The sequence below is a fragment of the Mesocricetus auratus genome, unplaced genomic scaffold, assembly GCF_017639785.1.
Source record: "Mesocricetus auratus isolate SY011 unplaced genomic scaffold, BCM_Maur_2.0 Super-Scaffold_100014, whole genome shotgun sequence".
NCBI classification, from domain to species: Eukaryota; Metazoa; Chordata; class Mammalia; order Rodentia; family Cricetidae; genus Mesocricetus; species Mesocricetus auratus.
Genome location: NW_024429197.1, coordinates 34,437,329 through 34,449,533, shown reverse-complemented (window position 1 = coordinate 34,449,533; position 12,205 = coordinate 34,437,329). Strand labels below are relative to the sequence as shown.

At 41.6% G+C, this 12,205-nt stretch overlaps 1 protein-coding gene across 19 annotated transcripts in view; it reads left to right on the top strand.

Moving 5' to 3' along the window:
* Dab1 (DAB adaptor protein 1) overlaps window positions 1–12,205 on the top strand; it is a 1,089,646-nt gene that overhangs the window by 945,065 nt on the left and 132,376 nt on the right. The gene's annotated exons all lie outside the window — the stretch shown is intronic.

Sequence of the window (12,205 nt, the reverse complement as noted above, 5' to 3'; positions counted from 1 at the left end):
GGATTCCATTGACTAGCACAGCCTTTGACCTCAGACCCACTGGGTCTTGTACAGGGTTGCTTGCTGGCTGTCAGTCTGTCAGGCTTTGCCTGGCAGCCTGGCCAGACTCTCTCACAGTCCACATCCACCCATCCGCTGCCCTCTATCTCCTGAAGAAAGCAGTTGGGAAGGTAAGTTTTACATCTGTTTTCACACATTTGTCTATTTTGAGCCCTCATGTTTCTGGAGCTGGAGGAGGGGAGGGGAGGGGGAGTTTGATGAAGCATCAGGCTGATAAGTGTGAAAGACTCCATGTGGGTCTTCTCAGGGGGCGAATGCATCTTTGTACCGCCTTTAGGAGTAATTCTCAGTATTGTATTTCTTTGTACTGTTTTAATTGGAAACATTGTAACTGTCCAATAATAGGGATTGTTTAAATAAATTATGATACATCTATGGAATGGGATGTGGTGCAGCCCAGACTAATCATGCTGCAAACTATCTGCTATATAGGAGGGAAAAATACATCATTCTTTGCCAGTTTTTCTTTAAAAAGGAAACAGAGTTGGAGTTGTGGCTCAGTGGTGGAGTGCTTGCCTGGCATGCCTAAGGCTCAGGATTCCATCCACATATTTATAGCGTGAACATATGTTCATAAACATATTTATTTTAAAAATGGCGTTTATGTGTGTATATATACTTCAGGAAAATCTGGATGACCAAGTACTCAATTGCATTCTTAATTATGGCCAGGTGACATTAGGATATCACCCCTTTATTACTTCTTGCATTTTCTATAGTTTAAGTCCTACACCTTTAATTTTATAATTAGAAACTTATTAAGGAGGTTTTATTTTAAGAAATAGAAATTGCAAAAATTAAAAGGAAATCTCTGACCTTTCATGGGTATTTATTTGTTTTGGTTTTTTGTTGTTTGTTTGTTGCTGGAGTTGTTCTTGTCTCACCTGGTCCTGCTGCCACTTCAGCCCCGAGTAAGCACACAAAGACTTATATTAATTATTAGATTTCTGGCCGATGGCTTGGGCTTCTTATTGGCTAGCTTTCTCTTAATTATTAATCCATTTATATTAATATAAGTATTTCCACATAATCTTATCTTACCAGATAAGGGTCCTGTTACTCCTTCCAGGGCTACATGGTGTCTCCTCGAGGTCTCTTTCTGCCTACCTTTCCCAGAATTCTCCTCATCTCCTAGTCCCTCTTATCTTCCTGCCTCTATTGGCCAAACAGTGTTTTCTTCATCAATCAATAAGAGAAACATAGATACAGAAGGAGCACCCCCATCATTTGTTTTGCTATTTGAAAACAGTCTTCCCCTGTGTTCTGCCCCTAAGGCTTGGTTGGAGGCTGTTTGTGTGGATCTATGATCACACACATTTGTCAAAAGGGGAGATGAGGTGTGAACTGTAGCCCACAAGTCCACTGCATGCCCACTGGTTTTGTCAGTGGAGCTACCTTGGGCTGACACTAGTGTTCTAGCTCTTACAGATGTGACCCGGCTACACAGAGTAGCTCTCCCAGGTGCCTCCTCTCCACATTTGATGAGAATCCATAAGTTCTTGACTTTGTAATGTATCTGTATCAGTTTATAGAATCTGAGCACCACACCCACACCCCCATACAACCTCCAAGCTCTCCTCCCAAAGTGTGTGGAAGCTGTCTGGCTGGGCTATCTTCAAGACCCTCCCTATATCTGAAAATGCCTTCAAAAACGTCCTTTTTTTTTGTCCTGCCTTTGATTGTGGTCTAGGAAATTTGCTGGAGAAAGCTTGTCAAAGAGTGCTCTAGGGTCCTGGTGGGGTAGGAAGTGCGGAACACATGGTCATAGGAAATTAAGATGTAGTTCCAGTCACTCTACCAGAGGAGTCCTGAGTTGTCCTCAAAGATGTGACACATTGAGACATAAATCCTAGGCCTTTCTGTCTGCCTCACCTTATCAACTGGTTATTGATTGGATACAGTTGCATGAGAGAGGTGTCAAACCACTGTGGGGGTTAATTTGGTGAAGGTGACTATTTCTGATCTAGGGTACATCCCTGAGAGAAATTCAACAGATCCTTCCAGAAAGAGCATTGCCCGGCTAAACAGTGCTCAGTCCTGGAGCTTAGCCTGGGTGTCCGTACACAGGTCCTTGCAGTTCCTGGGAGAGGAGGTGAAAATACTATGAACAATGACTGGCCAGCTGCTGCTATGCTACCTCTCTGTACATGGAGGTACATGCATTTCTTAGAGTCTGCCAGGACAAACTTTTACCCGTGTTTACAGAGAGGAGATGATTCTCCTAGCCAAAGAGTTGCTGATGATCAACTGAGAGCCGAGATCCTTCTAGATTGTGTTCTTTCCATTCTTCACCCTGCCCCATCGCTTCCCACTGTGTAGGTGATTTTCCTGTTGAGCACGTGTGTGTGTGTGTGTGTGTGTGTGTGTGTGTGTGTGTGTGTACATATACGTACATATGTGTGGAGGTCAACTCCAGGTCTTCTTCATCAAGAGCCAACCAGGATGTCAACTCCGGGTCTCATTCCTTGAGAGTCATCTGCCTTGTTTTATGAGACAAAGTTTCTCACTCGGCCAATTAGATTAGACTGGTTAGCCAGTAAACACCAGGGATCCACCTGTTTCTACCTACCCAGTCCTGGGATCACAACCCATGCCACCACACTCAGCTCTTTTACAAGGAGTATGATTACAAAGTAATCAAACTCAAGTCCTCAGCTTTGCATGACACTCATCTTACTGATGAAGCCACCTCCCATCCCCACTTTTAGCTTCTACATGCTCTTTTACAAGGAGTATGATTACAAACTAATCAAACTCAGGTCCTCAGGTTCGCATGGCAATCATCTTACTAAGTCACCTCCCCATCCCCACTTTTAGTTTGTACATACATCATTTTGTCTTGGCTTTTCAAGCAGCTTCACAACCATAATAGGACTTTTTTGGTTATAAAATGTGCACAGAATAAGTAAATATAGTGACTGTGGATTCTGACCTAGCTGTCTACATTCTGTGGTCCTGTCTTCCCCAGTTGCAGATTTCAAATCGCCTTCCTTTAAGGTGTCTTTTGATCAGTGTTGTTTCTTTCATACTTATGCTTCTGCCTTTCCTTATCTCTTAGAGCCTCAATATTCCCTTCTATAGAAAGGGATTAATACAGATATCATGTTAGGTTGTTGTGAAGGAAACAACAGTCTGATGGTGGATAACTTCAATATTGCTTCAAGCTCAGCTTGAGTCTTACAGTGGAGCAGCATTTAGAGTTTGGTGTCACATAACTTACACTTAATGGAAACCCACATTAGTTTTTATCCTTTTTGTCACCAGGGAAATGATACAAGCCCAGTGATTTTTAAAAATCTATAGCAAGCAAGCAGTTTTATGCATTGTCAGCCTCTCAATGAGTAAGTGTGTAAATGTTTAACGCTACAGGTTTGCAGCCTGTATCACCAGCCATTGGACCACATTATAGGATACACTCTGTGCCCCAGCTTCCAGACAAGAACATCAGAAGGGCTGTACAATGAAGAGTTACAGCTGCGCTCACCAAGAAGTTTCTCCCCACTCCTTCTTTTTTCTGTCTCATTCTTTTTCTTCACACCTGAGGATGTGAGTGGCCATTTTTATATTTTTCCTGCCACCTTCTTGTCTGACAAAATGACTGAGCTACAGTTCCAGTACATCTGATTGACAAATTTTGAGATTTCAGACACTGTAACTAAAAAAAAAACCCTAAACTTGGATTTGTAAGATTATAAACTCTTATGTATATGTGTTGGGTTAGGGGTGGCATGAGAATCTCATCAGTTTTCTTAAGAAAAACATGAAAGTGGTATTTAAAGAGATGCTTCTAAACCTGGAACCTTAGCCCTTTTCCACACAAAAATCTACACATGGTTCCAGACAGCTGTTTTAGGGGTTAGTTAGAATAAGAGGATATGGCTGAAGAAAATGATCTATTTTTTAGAGTGCTTCAATACCACCATATCCTTTATATAATAGACTTTTAAAATTCAAGTTTAAAAAGAACCAGAATTAAGAACAAACAGTGGTAATGTTTTTTTCAATATTATTATTATTTTTTATTATTGTGTGTGCCTATGCAGGTGTGTGTAGTGGAGATCTGTGTGTGATCAGTACCACAGCAGGCCTACTGTGGTCAGAGGACAACTTTGCTCTCACCTTTATATGGGTTCTGGGGATCAAGCTCAGGTGGCCAGGTGAGCCATCTCCAAGGTCCCAAGAGTAGTAAGATATTCTCAAGGAAATGTGAGGAGGAGTCTCAGAATGAAAGAACTGTCCCTCACATGGTGCCATCAAAGGCTCTGGTTATCTTTTAAGTGCCTTTGGAAGATCCAAATGTGGAAGTAAGGCTTGAGAGCTTTGTGGCATACAGAAAGTGTCACTTGATTCCATTTTTTCAGAGATTCAAGGCCAGGATGTATTTTAAGAAAATATCTTCATGAATCGTATGTTGAATACTATTTTAGTTTTTTAATTGGTTTACCTTTTAGCAATAATGACATCAGCCATGCTCATAAAATTTCATTTTAACACCCCCCCATGAGTGTGTTCCCTTATTCTGCTTGATACCCAGCTAGTTAATTGCATGAGATCAGCCTTCTCTCCTATGCAGCTAGCTTACAGAGTTATTTGTTCATTGCAAATCAACACCTGGAAAATTGCAAGGTAGATATCTAAGTAGAATAGGGTATCTCTATCTATGCCCCCTGAAATTCCCCCCAAAAGTCTGCTTTGAAATTTGAAAACCTACCAGACAATACAGCACTTCTGAGGAAGAGAGAGCCTGTTTCTGGACAGGATGTGAAAAAACAGCTGTATGAGACGTTCTTATCATCTAGATAAATGGCCTGTGAGTCAGAGAGCAGTACAAAAGGAGGGGGCATTGCTCAATGCTAATAACTTAAAAGGTGCTCTCCCTGTTGCCTCCAGGCTTGAACGTTCTGTCCCTAATTGTACCCTTATTCCTATGAGCCAGAAAATGCCCAGGCAACTGGGACGACTAATTCTGAGAAAGTGCGACTTTGCTATGGAAACTTTTGTCTACTGATGCTTGGTGTGAACTAGGTTTCTGAAGAAGGATGGAGAAGAAGAAAGGTTGTGAATGGCTTTACACAATAACCTTGCTTCTTTATTCTTGGGTTCCTTCCCTGAGTGAGTAATAGTCCTTGCCTCCAAGGTCAATGCAAAAGCAGGTTATGAAAACAGAAAACACATTTATTTTCAGCTATCATGTACCTTTATATTTTCCTGATTCCAGGAACTCTCTGTGACTAAATATTTGTGTCTTTCATAAGGCAGTTCCGGCACTCCCAGTAACATGTTACTTAGAGGGGACACATTAGGTAGGTAGTTAGGTGAAGTCAGAGATGAGAGCCTCAAAATAGGATTAGTGCCCATTAAAAAAGGGAGACCTGAACATGCTGGCACTTACCCTCCTGCTTTCCCTCCCCCTCTTCCACATCACCCCATGCCTTCCACGTGGTTCTCCAGTAGAGAGAAAGAAGCAAAAGATCATGAGTAGGTATTGTGAGCACAGAGTAAGATAATGACCCTCTTCAAGCCTAGAAAGTCACCAACCTCCTACACCTTTGGAGCTTCCCAGCCCCTGATCTATGAGAAATGAATTTCTGCTGCTTAAACCATAGTATGTGTGCTATTTCATTGAGGCATTCTGAACTGCAAGTCACCCTCTTGAAGAGCTAAGTGTTCAGAACATGAAAATGGAGTGTGCTGGCTGACCTCCTTCAGACTAGGGAATACTGCAACAAGGAAGAGAAATGGAGAGACATTCACAGCTGTAGTCCCGTCCATACTGGGAAAAAGTGGACTCAGCTCTTGTGGCCACTCATTATAATATGAGACAATCCAGGAGCTACAGAGACAACAATCTTGGGGATGAAATGTTTTTTAATTGGCTATTAACAGTCTAGCAATCACCCTGGAGTAGGAGGCCACTTTTGACTTCAGTAGACTCTGTAGCAAATCTTCTGGTGTATTAAAATGCTAATCCCTACCCTCTCCCTGGAACCTGACTCCTAGAGGTGTTTGTTTGTATTAAAGTGTCTGCAGATTGACATCCAAAGGCAGACCTCAATATTGGCAGTGCCTGCTGCTCCAGAACAAGGGACCTCCAGTGGCATCTGTGTGAGGACTGTTCAAAACTGGGGAATTGGCATAGTGCCTGAGAAGTCAGGCTGATTTAAATTCAGAAAAGTGTCGCCTCTAGTCTAGGAGGTGAGCAGGTTATGATGAGGTATAGTCATTCCTGCCTAATGGCATAAAGCAAAGCCAACATTAAAACAATTATGGGTGTGACATTTACTTTGTCACATTAAGACTTTTATTCATTGGGGACTAAATGAATCACATGACTGGGTGAAGCAGGATATACTTGGAGGGGGGTTTTATTGACTCCTCAGAGGCTTTCCCTCAATGTTCCTTTCTCCTACACACACACTAACTAGCTGCTTTAGAATAAAGGCACAAATTAACCCATTCAACTATCAACAGACATGAAGCCCTATAGGTTGCCACACAGCTCCTTGTTTCCATGGAGTCAAGCATAAAAAAGAAAGCTAAGAAAACAAAGTTAGGGAAATACCACCAGTGCCAAGACAGATGCTGGGAATGGATAAAGTTAAAAAGACATCCATGTCTGTTAACGAGATGCTGGGCACTGGGACTATAGTGCTCAACTGATCCAACTGAGCCTCTGTCTTGATGGAGTTCATGTACTGATGAGGAGGATAGAGACTAAGAAGGTTAGTGCAAATGAGATTAATCTACTGCCATGAGTGCATAGGAACTCTGAAGATGATGTTCTGACTTCATCTTAAAGGGGTCTACTGTATTGCTCTCTGGAGCAGAAGACGCAGGGCATGGGGTATTACACTGAGGGAATGAAAAGATGGAAAAATGGGAAGGACTTCTGGGACCAAAGACCCTTTGATACAAAACTGAATAACATGGTATATTAGCTTTCTGTTGGTAATGAAACACCAAACTCAACAGCTTGTAAAGAAAAAGAGCTTCTTATGGCTTATGGTTTTAGATGATTCAATCCATTGTTCTATCCTGTTGCTTTGGGGTCTGTGGTGAAGTGATTCATCATTCTATGGCTGTAGAAACCTCTTTATTTCAGGTAGCTGAAGTAGTAATTTCTTCAAGGGCATTCCCAATTGAAGTAACTCCCTTCTACTGGAGCCTTTCCAACCACCTCTCAACAGCACCATCAGCTGGGACCAACCTTCAACATGTGATCCTATAAGATCCAGGGGCAGACCATTAGAGTTTGTATCTTAATGACTTGATCTGGATGAAGGCCACTGGTCCTGTCATTTGGAAAATAAAGGGAAATAGGTCCTAAGTAGATCAGTGAATGAAACAAGGATGTGGTTTGGGGCAACTCGTAGGTGGTGTCAAGTATCAGAGAGGTTAACTTTCGTTAGTGAAGAGGATGAGGAGGAAGAAATGAGTCTGCAATGTGTGCTAAGGAGACAAGTCACATCAAAGAGAAGACATGGTGAGGACAAAGGACATGGAGGCACCTGATTGACGTATAAGGTGTTTGGAGGCGATGCAGAAATGAAGTTGTAAAAGGAAAGATAGCCCATGGCAAGTAGGAAAAAGGCAATGGCATCCCAAGGCATGTAGTGTGTGAGGAGGTGGCTGATGTTGGAAATAATCTATTTGGGGCAATGTAGGTCCTGGCTTAGAGGGTGACATGTGTATGTGAGGAACACAATAAAGTAACTGCTGACATGACTGCTCCAAGATATGTTTAAAGGCAAAGATTTTTTTCTGTGAATTAGAAAAAGAAATTATCCAAAGGCACCTGGAGTTATTCAGAGTCAAGAGGATGGGGGTTGATAGTGGGAATAGCAGGAGTCGGTAGTTATCTTGCCAATATAAAGAGGAAAAAAAAACAGGTGCCTATGAGGAGGGAAGCCTGGGAGGGTGAGAAGGGTTGGGATACGTGCATGGACTTTATATTGTATAAAAGAAAACCCTGAGTAGGGACTGAAGGAGCCTTAGGGCTTTCATTGGCTTTGATAGCCAACCATAGGCATTCATGTCCCTTCTGCCAACAGTAAGGAAAATAGCTCCTTTTGGCAGATGGGAACATGCTTCTGAGGAATGCTGGCTCTCATCTAACCACCAGAAACCCTCCTATAGTCCAGCATGAGCTCATTTACAGATACATGAAACTTCTTCAGACCTAAGAACATGGAGGCATAGCCACCGTCACGCCTGTGATGCTCCAGGTGCTCTCCAATGATGTCCATGCAGCCCACCCTACCCCACAGGGGATTAAAGACAATAGCCTCAGGGCTCCCCACAACACTCTGCAGAAGTCAGCAGAGTAGAGTTCTGGAAATACACACATCTTGTTAGTGTTGTCAGTTTACTGAGACTCCCTGAGGACTTCTCAAGATGCTATTTTTCAGGCAGAACTATCTGCAAGGAAACTGTGAGATGCAAATACTCCCCTGGGTATGCAGATAATACATTGGGACACAGGACTATGAGACATCTATTTATGTTTGGAATTTATACTAAAGGTTTAATATAAAGTAAGCAATAAAGTAAATGAGTGATTGCCAAGAGTGCATGTATACCATTTGTGCAGAAATAGTCCAGTGTTTGAGTTACAGATTCAAGCTATTTTCCTTGTGGCAATATATAAAATGCCCTTGGGGTGGGGTCAAGTTTTGCAGATTTAGGAATACCTGAGTTTTCTTTTTGCACGATTGTTTTTATATATATATATATATCAATGTAGAGTTTCTCTTTTTGTGTCTAAAGTTCACATTGGTTTGCTGTGATTATATGTGAAATGCACAACACTTATAATATAGTTCAAGCTCTTGGTGAGATATTAATTATAAATGTAATTGTGGATGATTTCCACTCAGAGATGCGTGGGAGACCATCTTCCCTCCAGAAATGTCCATCAAACACAGCAAGACAGAAGCCCCGCACAGCTGAAAGATAGCTGTATAGTAGCTTATGTGAAAGTGTAGTGAGAGAGAGCATCCTGAATCCAGGCCTTCCCTCTTACTCTCCAGCAGGAGCCTTGGTTTCCAGGCAACAGTTTAATCCTATGGAAACCCAATATCTTCCTCCTTTGGAATTCAAATCAATGAGATTCTAAAAACTCAGTTGTCAGATTACTTGGAGAATGTGGCTTAAGATCCTTCCCAGATCATCTCCTGCTTGTGGTGCTGTTAATTATTCTTGTTCATGAAATCAGAACCTCAGAGAGACGTTTAGAATTCAAACTACAACAGCGAATGACAGCAATAACTGTGAGGCATCTTTTCGAAGCAAAACATGTTCTAAAATTAGATAGAAGCGATGACTGGACATTCTGTTAATATCCTAACCTCACTTCTTGTATGTATACTTTACATGGATTTTGTAGGCTGTGAATGTGGTATTACTACATCTAATATTGACTTTGAGTACTGGTGCCTTCTTCTGTGACATAGTGCTCATTACACAGCCTAACTCAAAGAGCAGGCAAAATACTAAAGGAAACATTGCATGATGCGAAACTCCTGGCGAAGTAATGGACACAGTAAAAACACTGGGTAATAGATGGTGAGCATTGTTGGAGTTTGCTTAACAAGTCACCTCTGCTTTGCCTGTCCTGAACTGTGGCTTCACTGTTTGCTTTTAGACAAAATGGCCTAGAACAAGCTGCAGGGATGACCCTACCGCTCCCCTTGCGTGTACTCTAGTGAGATCACACACTTAGGGCTCTGATATCTGTTATTTATTTTTTAACTAATATAACTGAGACCTTGTTCAAGATGTGCTTATGAAAAATTACCCTTTTAATGGTAGAGCATTTAATGAGAAACTGGATTTTCTACTGCATAAGTGCCCTTCATACAAATTAGCTTGGCCCTGGGTCCTGATCTAAATTGGGCTCCCTACTTTCCTCTAAATGGCCTAATATTTTCTTATTAATCCCTGCCCTTTCCACCTGCCCTGCCTCCTCATGTGAATCTCTCCTCAGCAGCAAACTCTGCCCTGACACATGCTTCATCATGCTCTTTGTATCTGACCAAGGGCAGTTTTTGGACATGACTAGTTTTCTGGAAGCCATTTATTCCATATTCAGCTTCCCTTCATGTCCCAACAGAATTTTTTTTCAGTTCCAGTGTGTTTATATTTAGGAACAATGGATATGGGCCAGGTAAGTTCTGGTGCAAGGTAAAATTGGGGATTCAAAGGGAAGTTGGATAGATGAAAAACAATTAATCAGTTGTTAAAAAGAACAGGCTTCGAACACAGTGTGTGCCAATCCATATCTGAGTTTTGGCATTGGGCAAATGTGTACACGTCCTTCTAGATGAGTATGGGTGGGTTTGATGACCTCTCAGATGTTCCCTTCCAGTGTGGGTCTGTATAAGGATGCCTACCTTATTCAGGGATAGTCAGGTGAGATGTGAGGCGTATTCCTAGTAGGCGATTCCTTCTATCACTCTTGCAGTTGCACTTTAAGATAGTCTGGGTAGTGAAAGGAGTGTTGTTGGTTGTCAAGAACAGTTTCATGTGTTTATTATATGAGATGGAGTATAATCTTCTCAAGAAGTCTTAGACCAACATATAGTCTGCTGTCGCCAAACTTAGCATAGCAGACGGGAGAAAGCCTGTGTTTCATAAGCCAACTTGCTTAGATGCATGTCAAAAATGGGATACAGTGACAGATAATGCCAACTCCAGCCTCTAACCTCTCTCCCCATTGAACTCTGATGTTTAATTTTTTTTTTTTTTTGGTTTTTCGAGACAGGGTTTCTCTGTAGCTTTGGAGGCTGGTCTGGAACTCACTTTGTAGACCAGGCTGGCCTCGAACTCACAGATATCCGCCTGCCTCTGCCTCCTGAGTGCTGGGATTAAAGGCGTGCGCCACCAATGCCCGGCCTGATGTTTAATTTTTATATTCCCCTTTAATCCCAGCACTCGGGAGGCAGAGGCAGGCGGATTTCTGTGAGTTCGAGGCCAGGCTGGACCGACAGCCTCCAAAACAGAGAAACCCTGTCTGGTAAAACCAAAAAAAATTTTTATATTCCTTTTATATATTTTATATTACTGATATAATATATATCATATGAATATTTCTATTTATGTGTTTGTATATTATAAAATATATTTTATATTTCTTCATATTTATATATTTTTATATGCCTGTATTTAAATCATTTGCTTTCAGGAAATTTTATTAAAGCTTGATGGAGGATGCTCTTCTGTAATATGTTTCTCTTATTGATTGATGAATAAAACACTGTTTGACCAATAGAGGCAGGAAGATAGGTGGGAGTAGGAGGTGAGGAGAATTCTGGGAAAGGTATGCACACAGAGTCCACCAGAAAGGTATGCCATGTAGCAAAGGAAGAAATAACAGGTCCCGACCCTTCTCCAGTAAGATAAGACAGAGCTGGCCAATAAGAAGCCCTAGCCATCAGCAGTATAATAATTAATGTATGTCTCTTGGGGCTGAGAAGGGCGGCAGGACCTGGCAGGATAAGAAAACTCCAGTAAAAAAAAAGCTATTGATAGAGTAGAAGTCATAGAATTCAGTGACAAAATGACTGCTAAAAGTTGGAAACAAGTTGGACAAATTTAGACTTGTCCCTACAGCCATCCCTTCTCCCCCACATGGTATCTCTAAGTGGTGCTTTTATTGGTCCAATCACAGAAAGACAGCTACTATTTACAGAAAGAGTACTCTGAAGAAGAGCACATGCTTTACTCTCCTTTAAATTACTGTTGGCTCTCTGTAAGACAGTGGCTACTTTACTGTCCTTCCATAGATAGAAAATGAAGTTTAGTTGATGCACTGTGACAACCTTTTTACACACCTGCCATAATGCATTTTGCACTTTTTATTTATAGTCATACACACACACATACACACACACACAACCTTGAGTTTCTAGGGGTATAGATTGTCTCTTCTTCATTAGTTGCCAACAAGTAATGGTATCACTAATGGAAGGATGAGTAAATGCAAGGAATGAAACTCGGGGCTCATAAAGAGGGAAGTCCTATGCTCTGGTTAGCTATTGTTGGGGTCTTCAGAACAGTCTCAGTCTCCTACTGTAGATAGAGAGAAGTTGCCTGATTTATCCCTGAAGTCCTCAGCTCAGGTTTGTTGGTGTGAGGGGAATCGTGA